At 47.8% G+C, this 17,582-nt stretch overlaps 1 long non-coding RNA gene across 1 annotated transcript in view; it reads left to right on the top strand.

Moving 5' to 3' along the window:
* The window catches only part of LOC122211136, a 39,376-nt gene extending 27,842 nt beyond the window's left edge, over positions 1 to 11,534 (top strand). Inside the window, exon 3 of the long non-coding RNA XR_006198515.1 lies at positions 11,332 to 11,534. This is a non-coding gene — a long non-coding RNA (uncharacterized LOC122211136). The remainder of the gene's footprint in view (positions 1 to 11,331) is intronic.
* Positions 11,535 to 17,582: the final 6,048 nt, after the last annotated feature.

Raw genomic sequence — 17,582 nt, 5'->3', positions numbered from 1 at the left:
CTTCCCCACCGGATTTTGAATTTCACAGCGCCTGGCTCACACTGGGTGCTTGCTCACTGAGAACGTGTTGAAGGAACGTATGAATAAATAAATGACTGAACGTTTCTCCCTGACGTGCAGTGACATCAGGCTTTCCCCATATTCTGTCTCGTCCCATTGTGTGTCTTAAAGACTTTGTGCTTCTAAAGCTGGAAGGCTCCCCATGCTCAGGTGGCTGTACTTCCCAGGTGTCTTCAGCCAGCTAACTTCATTCTTTCAGAGCCTTCTGAAGGCAAAATGTGACTCACACCTAGGTCACAGCTGTCACAGGTGTGCCACGGAAGCAGATTAGAGGCCCCGTCAAAGACTTTCTGTAGTTGCCCAAGCGACTCTCAGGCCGCAACACGTTCTCTCAGGAAAAGAGACAGATCCCGGGCTCGGGTGGGCCGATCAGATTTTTTCAAGTGAAAAATCTGCCTTGTACAGTGTGAGGCCAAGAGTCAAAGCGAGATGCAAACTTCGGAAATCCAAAGTGACACTTTACATGAGAAACAGAAAGCATGCGACATGCAACTTTTGTATGGGGTGAGGTGTACCCACCCCCAAATCCGTATGCTGAAGTCCTAGCCCCAGAATGTGAAATAGAGTTCTTCCAGAAGTAAGTTGAGGTTATACTAACGCAGCGTGGGCTCCAATCCAGTGTGACTGGTGTCCTTACAAAAAGGGGAAATTTGGAGACAGATGCAGGCAGGTACAATGCCATTGTGAAGATGAAGACAGAGGAACGCAAAAGAAGGCGGGCAAGCCGCCAGAAGCTAGAGGAGGATATGACGCAGATTTTCTTGTGCATCCCCCAGAAGGAACCAACCCTGCCGACGCCTTGATCACGGACTTCCAGGCCCCAGAACAGTGAAACAATCCATTTCTGTTAAGTCACTCAGGTTGTGGTACTTTGTTACAGCAGCCCCTGGAAAACTTGTCCAACCGGCGGTCATGTGAGGCTAACTTGGACAGCCGTATTCTGTGTGCCCAAAGTAAATTCATCCATTTCGCCGTCTAAATAACCTCAGTCACAAGCGTTTCCTTGTCTGAGTGGTAGGAAGAGTGTGTGGCTTGGGGGTGGGGGGAGGTCCTGGGGTATAGTCCTGGTGCACATTCCCCATTCTGGCTTCAGTAGACGGTAAGGTGAGTGGCTGCACTAAATGATCTCTCCCTTCCCTCCCAGATGAATGCTCCATGGTTCTGTACCTCCCACACCCTTTCCCCCTGTGGGCATGGTTACCACCAAACAGTTTGCAAGGCTTAGGGAGCTCAGGCCAAAAAATCAGCAACTTAGATGTCAGAGGTAGGGCCATGGAGACTCTGCAGTTGGACTGTGGGAGCTATTATCCCTCACGCTTTCCCTTTCTGTCCGTTCCCACCGACAGAAGTGACTTCTCTTTTCCATTTGTGTGGAATTCAGCTTTAAACCATCTCAAGATGGCTCTGTCTTCCTGGAGATCTGACCTGGGGATGTTATTCTTAGGAGTCACTTGGGAAACTGTGAAGGCATTCTTTGTTATCACCATGACATTGGGGGAGGGATATCAGATTCATGGACAAAAGCCAGGGGTACTAAGGGTCCACAGTGTGCAGGGAAAACTTAAAACATTCTTGCAAAAAAATTCTCCCACCCAAATTTCAATGTCTCTGCTGAGAAATGCCCATAGGGTAGTATCGAGGAAAGAATAAGGACCTTGGTGTTAAGCAATGTTTCAGTGACCTATTGCCATGTAACAGATCACCCTAAAACTTCATGACATCACATAATAGTCTTAATTATTCTCTTTCACAGTTCCGTGGGTTGACATGCCAGCCGGGTGGTTTCACTTGGCATCTCTCATGCAGTTGTAGTCAGATAGTGACCGGAGTCAGATGAAGGTTCACATGGGCTGGAGGTCCAAGATGGCAGCTCACTCACACGGTTGGCAGTTGATGGCAGTTAAAGTGCCCACATGGCCTCTCCATGTGGCTTAGGCTTCTCCTAGGATGAGGCTGCTTTCCAAGAGAGAGTGTGCCAGAGGGAATATCCCACAAGACCGAAGCAAGAGCTGCAAATCTTCTAATGATCTAGACAGAGGTCACCAAAACTCACTCACGGCATTATATAGGCCAAAGCTGATGCAAGACCTGCCCAGACGCAAGGGGGTGGAGAAATAGACTCCGTCTTTTGGTGGAGGAGTGGAAGAAGAGCATGAGGGATTAGTCCATCTTTGAAAATATAATCTACCACAGAGGACTTGGCATCAGGTCCTGCCTCTACCACTTACTGTATCAATGGCTTCCATTAAATCCTGAGTTTCAGTGTTTTCCTTGAAAGCATAGGATAACATGGTAGCAAACTTGCTAAGGTGTCTTGAAAGCCTATGGACACGATCGCTAGTTGTTACTGTTGGTGTTTTCATATTAGTAGGAATAAACGGTCCCAGTTCCAGAAATTCTCCTAACGCTATGCATATACCTGACACTTTGTCTTTGCTGACTTTATCACTGAGGGATTTGAAGGTGTGCGTTTGTAAAGCCATCATTGGACCAACACAGGTCCAGTGTTCTTTCCTTTTTTGGATTTTTAATTTTCATTTATATTTTATCAAAATACACCATCTGTGAAAGTCCCTTGACCTCCTTCCTATCTCATCTTTCTTTTGTTCCCCAGAGGCAACCACTTGCAACATTCATAGCTTTTTTTTTTCTTCCTTTTTTGGTATTTACATTCATGTTTTTGGATAATAGGCACACGTAGTTCTCTCTCTCTTGAGTCATCTATTTTAAATATTTTCCACTATAGTAAGTGAACGTTTTAAATCATTCACCCCTCCCCTTCCTGTGCTTTCTCTCTTCCCAACATAATTGTTTATTACTTTTTGGTTCAATCCACACACAGTGTTTTCATTATTATGATTATGTAAAATAAACATTGTTCATTACTGAGCCAAGTAGTGAACTGAGATTTTGTTTTGTTTTTCTCAACGTTTTCTTCTTTCTGGAGTTGATAATTCCTTTTATTTTGCATTTGTTTTGTTTCCTTAAATATCTAAGTCTTTCCATAGTTCCAACAGCTCTGCAAACTGATTCATTATACAATCCTTTTTAGATCTCAAATCTATCAATAATCAGAATTTCCTAGAGAAATTTTTGTTGGAGTTCTCAATGTTCTTCTCTAATCTAAACTGGTTGGTTCCTAGGCCTGCCCCATCACTGTCATTCTGGGACTTTCCTTCACCCGCATCTTGGAAATTCCCTTTCCCCTCTGCATTGTTGGATCATAAGCCTTCTTCCTCTTTCTTGGTTACTCCCTCATCATGGAGCATCTTCCACTGGCTTCCCAAGAAAGGGTACATCAGATGTCAACTCATTTGTATTTTGTGTGTTTGAAAATGTCCTTGTTTTGTCCTCATACCTATTCAATAGTGTGGCTGGGAATAGAAATCTAGGCTGAAAATAATTTTCCCTTGGGATAATGAAAGTATTTTTCCAATGTCTTCTTACTTCCAACGCGACTATTGAGAAGTCCAATCCTATTCTGACTCTTGATCTTTTATATGTAACTTTTTAGTTTTCTCTTTGAAAACTCTTAAGACCTTTTTATCCCTAGATAAATCAAATGCAAAATATAAAGGAATTATCAACCCTAGAGTTCTGTGGTGTCACAATGGGGTATCTTGGTCTAGGTCCGTTTTCCACTCCTGTGCTAGGCATGTTAGACAAGACCCGTGTCCTTCAGTTCCAGGGCATCTTTTTGTATTATTTCCTTGATAATTTCCTTACCATCACTTTTCTCTATTCTCTTTCTGAAACTACTTTTACTGGGTGTCGACCCTTCTGAATTACTCCTCTAATTCTCTTTCTTACTCATATTGCTGTTCTTTTGTTTGCTTTCATGGAAATTTCTGTAACTCTATCTTCCAATGCTGGTGCAGAATTTTTGAAATTTTCATTTCGTATTTCTGATTTCCAAACACTCTTTCTTGCTTTGATTATCCCTTTTTCATCACATCCTATGGATGCAGGATTTTCTCTTCTGCCTCTAAAGATATCAAATATACTTTATTTTCAGTGTCTGCTGCTCATTCATCATTTCTGCTTCCTTCATAGATCCTTTTGTCTTCCTGTTTGATTATTGTATTCTCTGTCACGTTGGATGCTTTCCTCTCTGGTGATTGTTGACTGCCGCTCGGATTGGATTTAAGGAAGAGGCCCTAAAGAGCTGATTGAAGTTCTGTATACATGGATGGGATTTATTGTAGGGTGCTCAGGTAGGCAATGACTTTTTCACCAGGAGCCTCCAAATGTCAACATGTATAGGTCTTTTTCCTGGATTGGGTTGGTTTCTGCAGGAAAGAATCTTTCAATCTCCTGCCCTTGTCTGTCTTAGGCTAGGAGGGGGAAGAGGCAGGGGAGAAGGGCTCATTTAGCGTGCAAACTTTCACCTGACACCAGCTTCCCTCTGTATCTGATGTCGGTAGCACAAAGTCTCTCTGATTCAGTTTTTCTGGAAAATAACTCTCCTGTCCCAGGCAGGAGGGGGAGTCGGGGTTGGGACCTGCAAGTCTATCTGCCTCTTATAAATATTTCTAAATAATCTCTCTCTTTTCAGGCCCCACACCATCCCCTTTTACAGGCTTGTCAAGGTTCTATGGAACAGTAGAAACTGACCCCTCTTTGAGCTGTGTTACCCTGCCCCCCGGCACTCCGTTTGGACTTTCCTCCTTCCTGCCAATTCCTTCACCGGTCCAATGTCTTTATACACTGCAGTTCAAGGTTACATTATGTCTCCCATCATGCAAGAAACCTTTGTGGAGAGGCCGGAACTTGCTCTACCCACCATCTTGAAACTGATGGTCCTGGCAACCCAGAAGTCACTGCTGGGAAAACCTGCCTTTTGTGTCAACCTCAAATCAACAAAGCCTCTGTGCAGCATCTGGAAGGGCTCGAAACTCTAAGGATAATAACAGCCGCAACAACAATGGCCATTTTTCGTAGGGCTATGTGCCACTTTGCATAATCCTCACTACAACCTACAAAGTGAGTGTGATTATCCCCCATTTACCCAAGAGGAAACTGAGGCCCGGCAAGCTTCAGTAACTTGGCCCAGTGTATCCCTTTGATAAGTGGCAGGGTGAGGATTTGAATCCAGTCTGGGTGGCCCCAAATTGCCTCTCACAACCAAAGCCTTACAAGTCCACCTCAAGTCACCCAGCGAGTGGCCCTTAAATCTTGAGTATCAGCCCGGACCCACACACTAGTATGCTTCAGCGCTTAAAAGCTGGGGTGCATCGTCTCCTGGTGCAAACAAGTCCCCATGGAATACATGTTCCGTTCAGCCGTTCGCCTCTTGTGTTTGAGGTGAGCCCTTCAGGTGAGCAGACCTTGGATCTGCCGCGTGCAGCCGCGAGCTGATTTGAAAAGCACCCCGTTCAATAGGACGACTAATGAGACCAGCCGCCCTCCCCCTGCTTCGACTCCGACTCCCGCGGATCTGATCGCGGAGCTGCCTTGGAGCTGGCGTCACCATGGTGATGGTGGCGGTAGCCGGTGGCGGAGGGAGGTGGGCGTGGGGGAGAGGGAGCTGGGAAGAAGCCTCCTGCAGCGGATGGGACCGAAGGGTTCCTTTGAAGAGCTGGGGTGGGGGTGCGGCCGTGGGGGCGGGGCTGCGCCCACCTGCCTCGCCCGCCTCCCCGCCTCCCCGGGGCTCACGTTCCCACCTCTACCCCTGACTCACCACGCAGGTGACTCACAGCACCTGGGGTGTAAGCCAGGCAGAGGAGGCGCACAGACGCCCAGGGTGCGCACTGAGCTCCAGGGGGTGGGGGCAGGGCAGCATCTGGAGGAGACCACCCCCCGAGGGACCTGAGCTTCGCTTGGCCAGGGTTGGGAAGGTGACACTGAGGGCCCACTCTGCTGGCCTCCGACCGACCCTACCTTCGACTCCACCATGTCCTCCCTGGTCCCCGAGCCTGGGGATACTCATACCCATTGACACTGCTTGAACCAGAGGGTGAAGAGGCCTCTGGGCTCATGGCTTTCCGTGGGCTGGGTGCCCACATACATAGCCAGTGTCCCCTGAACGCCAGTCCCTTCTCCGGTCCCTCTACGGGTTTCCCGCCGCCTGCAGCACAAAGACAAGACTGAAAGCAGCTGACACACACAACCTTCCCCTGCAGCCCTGAATCCTACCTCTGTCCCCCCCTCCCCCCCCAACGCTCTGCCCTGGGCCACACGGGCCCCCTTCCGTTCCCTGCAGTTTCCTCATCACGGCCCTGCCCTCTGTCCGGCCAGACAGCCCCCTCCCTGCTTGTGCCCCTTCTGGAGTCCTCTCAAACACCACTTCCTCAGGAACGTCTGGCTTGGCCTCTCAGATCAGTCACTCCTCCCCTGAGGCTCCCGTGAACCTCTTCTTTGCAGCGATGGTCACAGCTGCCATGTCTTCATGGGATGTCTCCCCCTTCCTGCTGGACTGGAAGGGCCAGGGAAGAGCTAACGTTTCCCGCAGGAAAGGAAGCTTTCCTTGAGTACCCGGCCTCAGGGTGGGGTACCCGCCATTCGCCTCACGTTTCGGAGCATTTGCCTTCTTTCCCACAGCCATCAGCCCTGGTTCCTATGTCACTCAGGATCCTGTGCCCCTAAGGCCCCCCCACCAGAGAGGCTGGTACCTCTCAGCCCTGCAGCCCCAGCCCAGATCCTTGCAAAGGGCTCCAGGGAGTGAGTCACCTCTGATAAACCCAGGCAAGAGGGATTTTGATAAGACAGAAGGAAGGGTGTTTACACATGGCCCTTTGATATCAGGCGAGTCTGTGGTGTGGGAGGCCAAAGAACATCCTTTAGAAAGTGGGAGAAGTCCTGCTAGGAAAGAGAGGGGAGGCAGAGTAACTGGCTGCCTCCAACCCATATGTCCTTGAACTGATTCTAAAAGGGATCTGAGTCAGTCCTCCTAGAGAAAGGTGTCTGACTACATAATGTGAATCAAATGCATTCTCGAGCTGTATGACTTTGAGTAAATCATTTTACTTCTCTGCTTGATAAACTGCCTGAAAGCCAACTCAGATGATCTATTGAGGACCTTTTGACTCTAATAAATATTTATGGATCCCTTAGCGTCTCTTTTGGCATGTACTTGAATTTGAGTCTCAAGTCTAGCATTCCCTGGTTTTCCACCTCTGTAAAACGGAGCCTAATCACAGGGCTGTGTAGGCCTCCAGCCTGGTGCCCTAATCCTGGGAGGAAGGGGCTGGCTATTCTTTCGTTACTGTTCCTCCCTTTCCTCACCTCCCAAGGAGTGTGGAATGAGCGGGCGCAGGTGTTTGGAGACCGTACGTGACGTTTCTGAAAGGAAGCTCCCGGCTTGTTAAGAATGTTCCAGAGAGCCAAAAGATTGCTCCTATACTCTTCTGTGAGACCTTGTTCCGGACAAACGGGTACTACTTCGAGAGCCAGCAGAACTGGGGAGCCCATCTGAGCAGAGGAAAGGGAGACAGAGTGGGGGCGGGGTGCCCTGTTCAGAGGCCAGCCCATAAAACCTTCTAGAAGACTAGAAGAGATCTTGGAGGTGGCCTGCCCCACCCTCCTGGTGTGACATACAAGGAAACAGGTTCACAGAGGTGAGGTGAACCCCCCAGGATCATCCGGAAAACAGGTGGTAGAGCTGGGTTGAGAGCCCAGTTCTCCTGCCACCGGGGAGAGATTGCCTTTGGACTTTAGTTACCCATTGTAAGTTCTTTTGAAGCCTAGGGCCCTGCTCATTTCCATCAAGGATTAACAGGGAACTAAGGTATAAAGTCCAGGGGGTTGGAGCTAATTTTCTGAGCAGTGGCTTCCTTTGAGCTTATGAACTTATACACAGAGTACAGCAAAACGTAGTAACAGATCAACAGTGAAGACTGGCTTATCAGTCATGAAAGGTCATTCCTAACTCTTAAGTTTCTATTTGATTAGTTGGTTTGTTTTTAATATTAGCCAAAGGTAATCATTCATCTATGGACCTCTTGAGACTCAGACAGTGTATCAAAGAGCTCACTAAATTGGCAATAGATACCGTGATGAGAAGGAATATCGTGGTTACTCAGGACCCAGGATGGGGCAGCCCACACATCTGCATCACTGCCTCCCTGCAAAGGCCCAGGGAGGGACCACCACATGTGACTGATGAGGAGTGTTGAGTATAAATCTCCTAGGAACACCCTGAAATAAACCAGTGTCCAATGAAACCATGGAGGAAGCAGAGTTAGACGGGGCAGAGTTTCCACTTGTTTACCAGAGACTAGAGAAGGACCCGCAGGGTTAGAGTCCTCATCTCCTGGAGTAGGAGCAGGACTCTCTGGGTCTTTCTCGCCCTGTGATAGAAGGAAGTGGAAAAGTTGTATTTGTCGGGTCCTGAAGAATATGATATGGTCTCCCGGGTAACAACCTCCAGCCCAGGGCAGGAGAAAGGGGCCCACTCTGCCACCCAAGGGTAGCCCTACAGGCCTTGACTTCCAAAACCACAGGTGGTGCCCAGGGCAAGGAGTGGCAAGGAGATAAGGAGGAAGAAGATGGGGTCGTGGGGGCTGGGAGGTCCCTGCTGTCATAATGGTTGGAGCTGCAAGTACCTGGCACAGCCTGTCAGAGACAACTGGACATAGAGAGGGAGATTCTGTTCAAAAAACTCCAGAGAAAGTCCCAAGTTTCCTTCCAGGCTCTGACGAGGCACGAGGACCATGTTGCCAACAGACCTTGGGGGACGTGGAGCGAAGAGGGAGTGAACCAAACTGTAGAATATAGAGTGTCCAAGTTAAGAGGACACACCCAGGAATAAGGCAGCCCGGTTGGAGTCTCAGCTTGTGCACTTACTAGATGTGTAACAGGCATTGGGTAGACGTCTAAAGCTTGGTTTTCTCAACTGGAAAAAATTGGGACAAGGATACTCACCCTAATGTTGATTAAATGGCGGCACACATAGGAAGTACGTATCACAGCATCTGGTACATTAGAGTAAGTGCTTGTATTGGTTACCTGTTGCTGCATAACAAATTACCCCCAGACTTAGTTACTTCAAACAACAAACATTTTCCTTATTTTATTTTATTTTATTATTTTAATATTTACTTATTTTTGAGAGAGAAAGAGAAAGACAGAGCACGAGCAGGGGAGGGCCAGAGAGAGAGGGAGACACAGAATCTGAAGCAGGCTCCAAGCTCTGAGCTGTCAGCACAGAGCCTGACTCGGGGCTCGAACTCATGAACCGTGAGATCATGACCTGAGCTGAGGTTGGACGCTTGACTGACAGAGCCACCCAGGCACCCCACAATAAACATTGTCTACCCACAGCTTCTGTGGGTCAGGAAACTGGGCACAGCTTAGCTGGATGCTTTTGCCTCAGGGTCACTCAAGAGATTATAGTCAAGCAGTTGGCAAAGAGGTCTCATCTGCAGGCTGGGCCGCAGCAGGGAAGGGACACACCCAGGCTCACTAACACAGTTGTTAGCAGGCCTCAGTCCCTCAGCATGTGGTCCTCTACACGGGACTGCCTCATGACATAGCAGCTGGCTTTCTTCGGGGCACCCAACCCAAGAGAAAGCAACAGCAAGAGAGAAAGTGTTCAAGGAAAAAGCCACGGTCTTTGAATAGTCTAATCTCAGAAGGTACCCCATTACTTCAGAGACATTCTACTCATTCTATTCATTAGGTCAATAGATCCAATCCATACTCAAGGAGAGAAGTCACACAGAGCATAAAGATCAGAAGGCGGAGAGTAAAGACCATCTTAGGAAATGTCTATCACAGTGTTTAATATTACCTGTTTTTATTATTCCACAAGTTTCCACGTCCATGTTTTGTCGCTGCTGTTCTTTCCACCAGAAAGGCCTGCTTCCAAATCTTTACATTTTCCAATCCTTCCCATCTTTTAAGGCCAGACTCCAATGGTATTTCCCTGACGCCTTGATTACCGCCACCTTGCAGGAAGCAGTTGTTTTCTTCTCTGAAGTGGGGGGGGGGGGGGGGAGAGTTTGATGGGAGAAAGTGACAAAGTACAGCTCTTTTGTGCTCCAGATAAATGCAATGACACCTAAATGAGAAGGACCAAGGTAACTCAAACACATTCCGTGTACTTTTTCTCATCAACAGGCCATCGGTTTTGGCATTCTGGGTCAACGAGGCTACCGGCTCTGTTAGACTCTGGCAGAAACTGCTTTCATATTTCTGCTCGTTCTGGGCTGGCTGAGCTCCTACCCGTTTGCTGACCCTTAGGACTAGGCTTTGCTAATAAAGGTGACGTGGGTCAAAAAAAATAAAGGGCCTTCTGTAGGTAGGCTCCAGCACTCCAAGCAATGTACAAACACAGAGCCTGCTGCCTACCGTGGAGATAAATCATTTGGCAAATAAATTGAACCGTGGTGGCTTGTTCTTCTGTGATTTCCCGTGTAGGCTTGAAAACTCCATCTCCCAACAAGGTTCTATTAGGCCTGAACAGAGCCTTATCCCACACCAAAATACTCTTCTCTAATGATCCAGGCATCGCAAAACAGGAGGAGCTGCCATAGGGTTTCCTTGGGGGTCATGGGCTGCTAAGAAAGAGACAAAACCAGTGCAGCGAATGTGGCTTATGTGGAGTCAAGGATCCAAATGAAGCCAATTCAGCCACAGCCTGGAAAAGAGGGACATCAGGTCAACTCAGGAAAAGGGAAGGAAATTCACATGTATTATCCAACTGTTGTATGCCAGACCGGGAAGTTAATATTCATGGCCTTATTGAATCATCAGGAAAGCCTGGGGAGGGAGGGGGGTATTTCTCCCCATTTTACAGGTAAGGAAACTGAGGTTCAGTGAGGTGAATTGGCCCACCCCAGTTTACATCACCAGTAGAACCCAAGACTGCTGGGCTCAATGCCTGTGTTTGTTCCATGATCCCCTCTTACAAATGACAGTGGAAGGACAAAGGGAAAGGCAGGGCTTTAAGACAAGCTAACTAAAGTAACTCTAAAAATAGCTATTATAGACCAAACATAAAGCTGCATTTAGTTCTCCAACCTCCCAAATCAAATTGTAGCAAGGCTTCCCTTGCTGTTCCTGAGTTGGAAAAAAGCTGTCTTCTACAGTGACAACCTGGGGGAGAGGGCAGGAAAGAATACTTAGTGTGATTATTAACATTACCCCCCACCCCAGTCCTCTGCTCCCATTACCACCCCATCTTTATCAGAAGATACGTATTAAAAGTGATGACACAACCAGAGAGTTAGCAGGATGGAAAATCTAAATCTAATGATCAGCTTGCATTCTTGTGTCAACTCTTCCCTTCTCCCCTTACTCTTTCTTACTCCTACTTTCTGTTCTTTTAAGATTGGGCCCACTGTCCTGTCCCAAAGGAGATGCCTGCCAAAAGGAAGTAGAAGGCTCAAGTCAAGAGAAGACACAGGACTGATTCAAGGCTGTGCGGTAAGAGCAGCCCCAAATGGTTGGTGCCAATCCCTTTCTGCTCACCTCAGCTTGATGACATGGAAAGGTTTAAATGTCTGTTGAGTCTTTCGCGGGATGTGGTTATTGAGAGACTGGGAGCTCTAAAGAGCCCACTCAAGACAAAGAGCATGCGTCCTGTGATCTTCTCAATAAATTAGCACCAATTCTCTGCCAAGAACTGGGCTAATAGGTACAGTGGGACTCAACTGTGTGGAGACTCAGACCCTGTCCTCCAAAGATCTAGAATTCTGCAAGAGAGGTATAATGTGCAAGTGTTGCTTAAAAATAAGACCACATGTCATAAATGCCATTAGAAAAATAGAATCAAATTAATATTCCTTAAAAATGAAGGAAATCCTGATACATGCAACTAACTTGAATTGAGCCTTAAGGACATTATTCTAAGTGAAATAAGCTAATCGCAAAAAGACAAATACTGTATGATTTCACATATGATTTTCACTTATTTGACTACCTAAAGTAGTCAAATTCATTGAGATGAAAAGTAGAATGGTGGTGGTCAGTAGAATGGGGTGGTGATGCTTAATGGGTACTGAGTTCCAGTTTTGCAAGATGAAAAAGTTCTGGAGATTGGCTGCACAACAATATAAATACACTTAACAGTATTGAACTGTATGCTGAAAAATGTTTAAGATGGTAAAATTTATGTTATGTGTATTTTGCCATGACTAGATATAAAAACAATTAATGGAAAAAAACTGCTAGGGACCTACAGAAAACGAAGCAACTGTATATGTAACTAGAGATACCCAGGAAGTCTTCGTGGAGGAGGAGGCATTTGAACTGAGCCCCTTTTAGAACAGAGAGGCTAAAGCTGGACAGGAATAGGGCATCCCAGGTGAACAGAGCAGCAGGAGCAAAGGCACACCTTTAAAAAAGTAATAAATCCAGAAATTTCTCTCTTCCATTGCATCAACTCTTAACAGACATTTTTCCAGTGATCAAACTGCTGGAACCTGTATCTGTGACTCTCTCCTGTGACATCTCAGCAAGGCCAGGCTCTCCTGCTTCTCCCTCCCTTCATCTCTCTCCCTCTTTCTGTGCATGCCTCTTCCTGCCTCTTGTTCTCCCTCTCTCCCTGGTGTCTTTTGAACCTTCTAAAATGAAATCCTCGACAAAGGTTTGCTTTCAGCCCAGAATTAACCTTCCTTGAGGTCTCTTGACTAACAGAAAATACCCAGAGACTCTCACACCTTTATTAACAGACGTTGTTTTGTTGTTCCTTTTTCTCCCTGGATACCAGAAGCTTGAGAAGAAATTACCTCACCTCCTACAACAGGCTAGGTCTCAATTGTAAGAACGGTCTGACAGACATTTCCATTGTCAATTCTCCCTGATTAACGGCAGTTTTATAGAACAGCACTCTGACGGAGGAAAAGGGAAAGATACAGATTTATACTTAATTCGTGAACAGAGTCAAGAGAAGGGTGGGTTCCACCAAGAATTTCTTCATCTTTGGAAGGATTATTAAAATCACAGCTTATTATAATCCCCATGTTCATCATGGAGATCTATGGCCGGCATCCTTTTGTGATGAGAATGGTAACCGGGCCCAGGGAAGGCATCGAAGGCTCCGGAAAGAAAGCCCCCCTGCACAGGCCTGGGGATTCAGGATGGGCAGGCAAGAAGGTTCATTTGCTCGGGGAAGAGTCGTGGTCTCCCCGTCCCCAAAGTGCAGACTCATGTAGTGGGAATGCGCAAAACGTGCCTGTGAGAGCGAACTGAGCTGACCTGAAGTGAAACCCCGCTTCACTCTGCCCACTGCGATTTGGAGAAGCTGCCAGATCTCTGGTTAGAAAACTGCTTGTTTTCGGTTTTCTGTCTTTTCACCCGGTCCTTCATTTTCGATCGTTACCTTTCGTTCTGGTTGAGGAGGACGCGTGCCTTTTTTGGGGGTGAATCGAGCCACGGCCTGGGCATATCAGAGGAAGCATCATCACGGGCCCTGTCTCCTCTCCACGGTGTCTCCACTCTAGAGAATTCACGTTGCGCTTTTTCTCACCCCTTCGGCTCAGTCTAGACAGATGGTAAGTCATCCAATGCTGGAGAGAGAGCAGAGATCAGTGTGAACATTTACTTTGTTGTGCTTGATCGCTTTGGAGTTGAGGGGGGAAATCCAAGTTAGGGACCACAGTCTTTCCTCGGTGTCTATTCAGTTCCATTAAAAATTATCACAAGCAGGGGCACCTGGGTGGCTCGTCGGTTAAGCGTCCGACTTCAGCTCAGGTCATGATCTCACGGTCCGTGAGTTCGAGCCCCGCGTCAGGCTCTGTGCTGACAGCTCAGAGCCTGGAGCCTGTTTCAGATTCTGTGTCTCCCTCTCTCTCTGCTCCTCCCCTGTTCATGCTCTGTCTCTCTCTGTCTCAAAAATAAATAAACGTTAAAAAAAAAATTATCACAAGCAAATCATGGACTCTCAGCATTGGGTGGAACCTCGGGTATTACCTTAGCCAAGCCACGCATGATGCAAGAATCCTCCAGAAGCATCCTAGCTGGCTGTTGCTGGTTCAAGCAGTCACACATTTTCCCTCATGGAGGGCGAGCTCCTTTTAAATTTTTTTTTTTTTCAACGTTTATTTTATTTTTGGGACAGAGAGAGACAGAGCATGAACGGGGGAGGGACAGAGAGAGAGGGAGACACAGAATCGGAAACAGGCTCCAGGCTCCGAGCCATCAGCCCAGAGCCCGACGCGGGGCTCGAACTCACGGACCGTGAGATCGTGACCTGGCTGAAGTCGGACGCTTAACCGACTGCGCCACCCAGGCGCCCCCGAGCTCCTTTTAGTAGTGAATTGACTGTTGGAAAACTCTTCCTTAGACTAAGTGAAAACTATAATCTGCTTATTTAATGGCATCCACCCACAGACACTAGCACCTGGTATATATGTGTGTGGACTGACCGACGGACAGGCTGACTGACTGAGTCAGTGATTCCACAGAGTAAACTGGCAGCAAGGAGGAGAACAAGGTCAGGAGAGAAGACAGTTGCAGTGGCGAGAAGTCATGGGCTGAGTAGAAAGCGAGGAGAAAAGAATGTTCTTCTCTAAGGACTTGTTTTCTCCCTGGCGAGGAACAGAGGAGAAATGATTGTCCCAGCAAATGTTTCCACTCCCTCACGTCTTCTAAACAAACCAACAGGAAACCCCAAGAATCTAATTCATAAGTAAATCACCTTTCACATTTGTGAAATGAATGAAAGTACTTTTGATTAGTGAAAAGTTGCTAAAGACAAGTATCGCCGGTTTCCCTAAGTTACTTTCTCATGACTTCTCTCCCTCCCTCTTTCTCTATCTCTCTCTCTCTGTCTCTCTCTCTCTCACACACACACACACACACACAACGCCATGTGCGTACACACACACACACACACACACACACACACACACACACACACACCAGAGCTTACAGATCATGGCCTCCCGGCCTCCTCAGAGCAAGCTAGCTAGATAAAGCAGCTAGCAGTGACCTTTGCCTTAGCTCTGTCACCCTCCCCCTCTGTCTCTCCTCCTTAAACAGCTGCCCGCCCCTCTGCCTATTAGGAGGGCCGAAGGTCCTCCCCCCGCCTTCCCCCGACTCCCACACACCCATCCACGGCTCCATGTTCTTGCAGGGCTGCTCAGCTAGAGCGGGAGCCTCCTCGCCTGGCAGCAGTCAGGCAGCAAACACGCAATGCATCTTTCCTGCCGCTGTGTGGGAGGGTTGGGGAGAATTCCCAGGGTGCAGGCTGCCAGCGCTCCCCTGAATCTCAAAATGAAGACGGCTCACCCAGGCTCGCACGGCTTCACGTGGTGGTCTTGAACTTGGCCTCCGATAATCCGACATTTCCCCAGCCCGTTTTCCTTCCCACCCCGTCGCATACCCTAGGATTCCCCCATCTCCGGGCACCACAGAGCGATCCCTTCCCTGTAAATGGGAGAGACGTCTTCCTTTGCCAAGATGTCTCCCTACAGGAACCCATCCCCCAATGCGGTCCCTTCCGGGGGTCACCGGAATACAGCGCATGGCAGCAAAGGCCGTAGAGGCTGGTACTAAAGCCACCACTTGTGTTCTGGCTCCTTCCTGGAGAGGTAACCTCCCTTACTGCAGGTCTGGTAACTGGGATTGGGATGCCGTGGCCATCACAGCCAAGTGAGATGGGTGGTAGGCAACCGTACGCCCTTCTCTGGCAGCAAGGACAGCCAATCCGGATAATACCAGGCAGATCCGGATCCTCCCAGTGTTTGGTGATTGAGCTACAAATAGACCCTCGGCTTTTTGCCTTTCATTTTGCAGATAACTGTAGTTATAGCTCATCAAAGGTCTACAAGACTGTCTCTGTGCACTAATGCTTACAGAATTCTCAATGTGGAAAAGATCCTAGATGTGAATCAAGGTTAGGGAGCTCCTCCTATGCTTCTGACCTTCTGCTGGCAGGTTTACTTCCATTCACCCGATACAGGATGTCTTTTTCAACCCTATGAATTGAAATTGGTCATTGCTCTCTGCCCTCTATCAGCACTTTGGTAGACCAGATACTCTAGGAGAAGTTTCATGTGGCTCTGTCTGCAGTTAGTGGGTGAGCGGGTGCCCTGCCTGTGTCTCTGCTCAGACTGGGGGCTCCATGAGGGCAGGTCGCATTCTTCCTGAATCCCTCCTGGCTCCTAGCACAGACTCTCATACACAGGAGTTTAAAAAGAGCCCATGTAGTCGAGTTCCCATCTTCTGCTTTCCCTTCTACTGAGCCAAGAAATAGCAACCTAGCCTAAGCAATGGTAGTCTGGCCTCCATGAGAATGACTCCCATGTATAGAAGGGTTTTTATTCAAGAATCTGGGGGCACCCTGGGTGGCTCAGTTGGTTAAGCTCTGACCCTTGATCTCAGCTCAGGCCTTGATCTCGGGGTGGTGAGTTGAAGCCCTGTGCTGGGCACGAAGCCTGGTTAAAAAAGAAAAGGTGGGGGGTGCCTGGGTGGCTCGTTCGGTTAAGCATCTGACTTCAGCTCAGGTCATGATCTCAACAGTTCGTGGGTGGGAGCCCCGCATCGGGCTCTGTGCTGACAGCTCAGAGCCTGGAGCCTGCTTCGAATTCTGTCTCCCTCTCTCTCTCTGCCCCTCCCCTGCTTTCTCTCTCTCTCTCTCTCTCTCTCTCTCTCTCTCTCAAAGATAAATAAACATTAAAGAAAAAAAAAAAAAGAATCTGGTGAGACCAGAGAGAAGAGTTAGAATGTGCTCCAGATGTTCTGCCAGAATGAGCCCCAACAATATGTAGGGGCCTAATAGGGGCACTTGTACCCCAATGTTTATAGCAGCACTCTCAACAATAGCCAAATTATGGAAAGAGCCTAAATGTCCATCAACTGATGAATGGACAAAGAAATTGTGGTTTATATACACAATGGAGTACTACGTGGCAATGAGAAAGAACGAAATATGGCCCTTTGTAGCAACGTGGATGGAACTGGAGAGTGTGATGCTAAGTGAAATAAGCCATACAGAGAAAGACAGATACCATATGTTTTCACTCTTATGTGGATCTTGAGAGAAACTTAACAGAAACCCATGGGGGAAGGGAAGGAAAAAAAAAAAAGAGGTTAGAGCGGGAGAGAGCCAAAGCATAAGAGACTGTCAAAAACTGAGAACAAACTGAGGATTGATGGGGGGTGGGAGGGAGGGGAGGGTGGGTGATGGGTATTGAGGAGGGTACCTGTTGGGATGAGCACTGGGTATTGTATGGAAACCAATTTGACAATAAATTTCATATATTGAAAAAAAATATATGTAGGGGCCTAAGTAAGCCCAAGTCTTACAGGCTTGTCCTCCCCTGTATGACCTTGGCTTAATGACAGGAAGCCACACGCTTCCTTTGGCCTAAGATGCCCGGAGCAGCGTCTGTCCTCCCATTATGTGTTGTCAGGATGGTAGCTAAACCTCTCTGATTTTGCTGGATAATTTCCATTTCAAGTGTTCTGTCCCATCGTTCCCATCCATTCCCGTGTATGCATCAGACTGTGCCATTTCCGGTTAAGAAAGCAGAGTTTGGGCTCCCACTCTCCAAGAATCCTTCTTTTGGCTCTTCATACATCCACTCTGATCGTTTGGGTTCCCCCTAAAGCGGACACAGGCAAGACACTGAGAC

The sequence above is a fragment of the Panthera leo genome, chromosome F2, assembly GCF_018350215.1.
Source record: "Panthera leo isolate Ple1 chromosome F2, P.leo_Ple1_pat1.1, whole genome shotgun sequence".
NCBI classification, from domain to species: Eukaryota; Metazoa; Chordata; class Mammalia; order Carnivora; family Felidae; genus Panthera; species Panthera leo.
The sequence above is the reverse complement of the archived record's forward strand: the minus strand, read 5'-3'. Positions and strand labels throughout refer to the sequence as shown.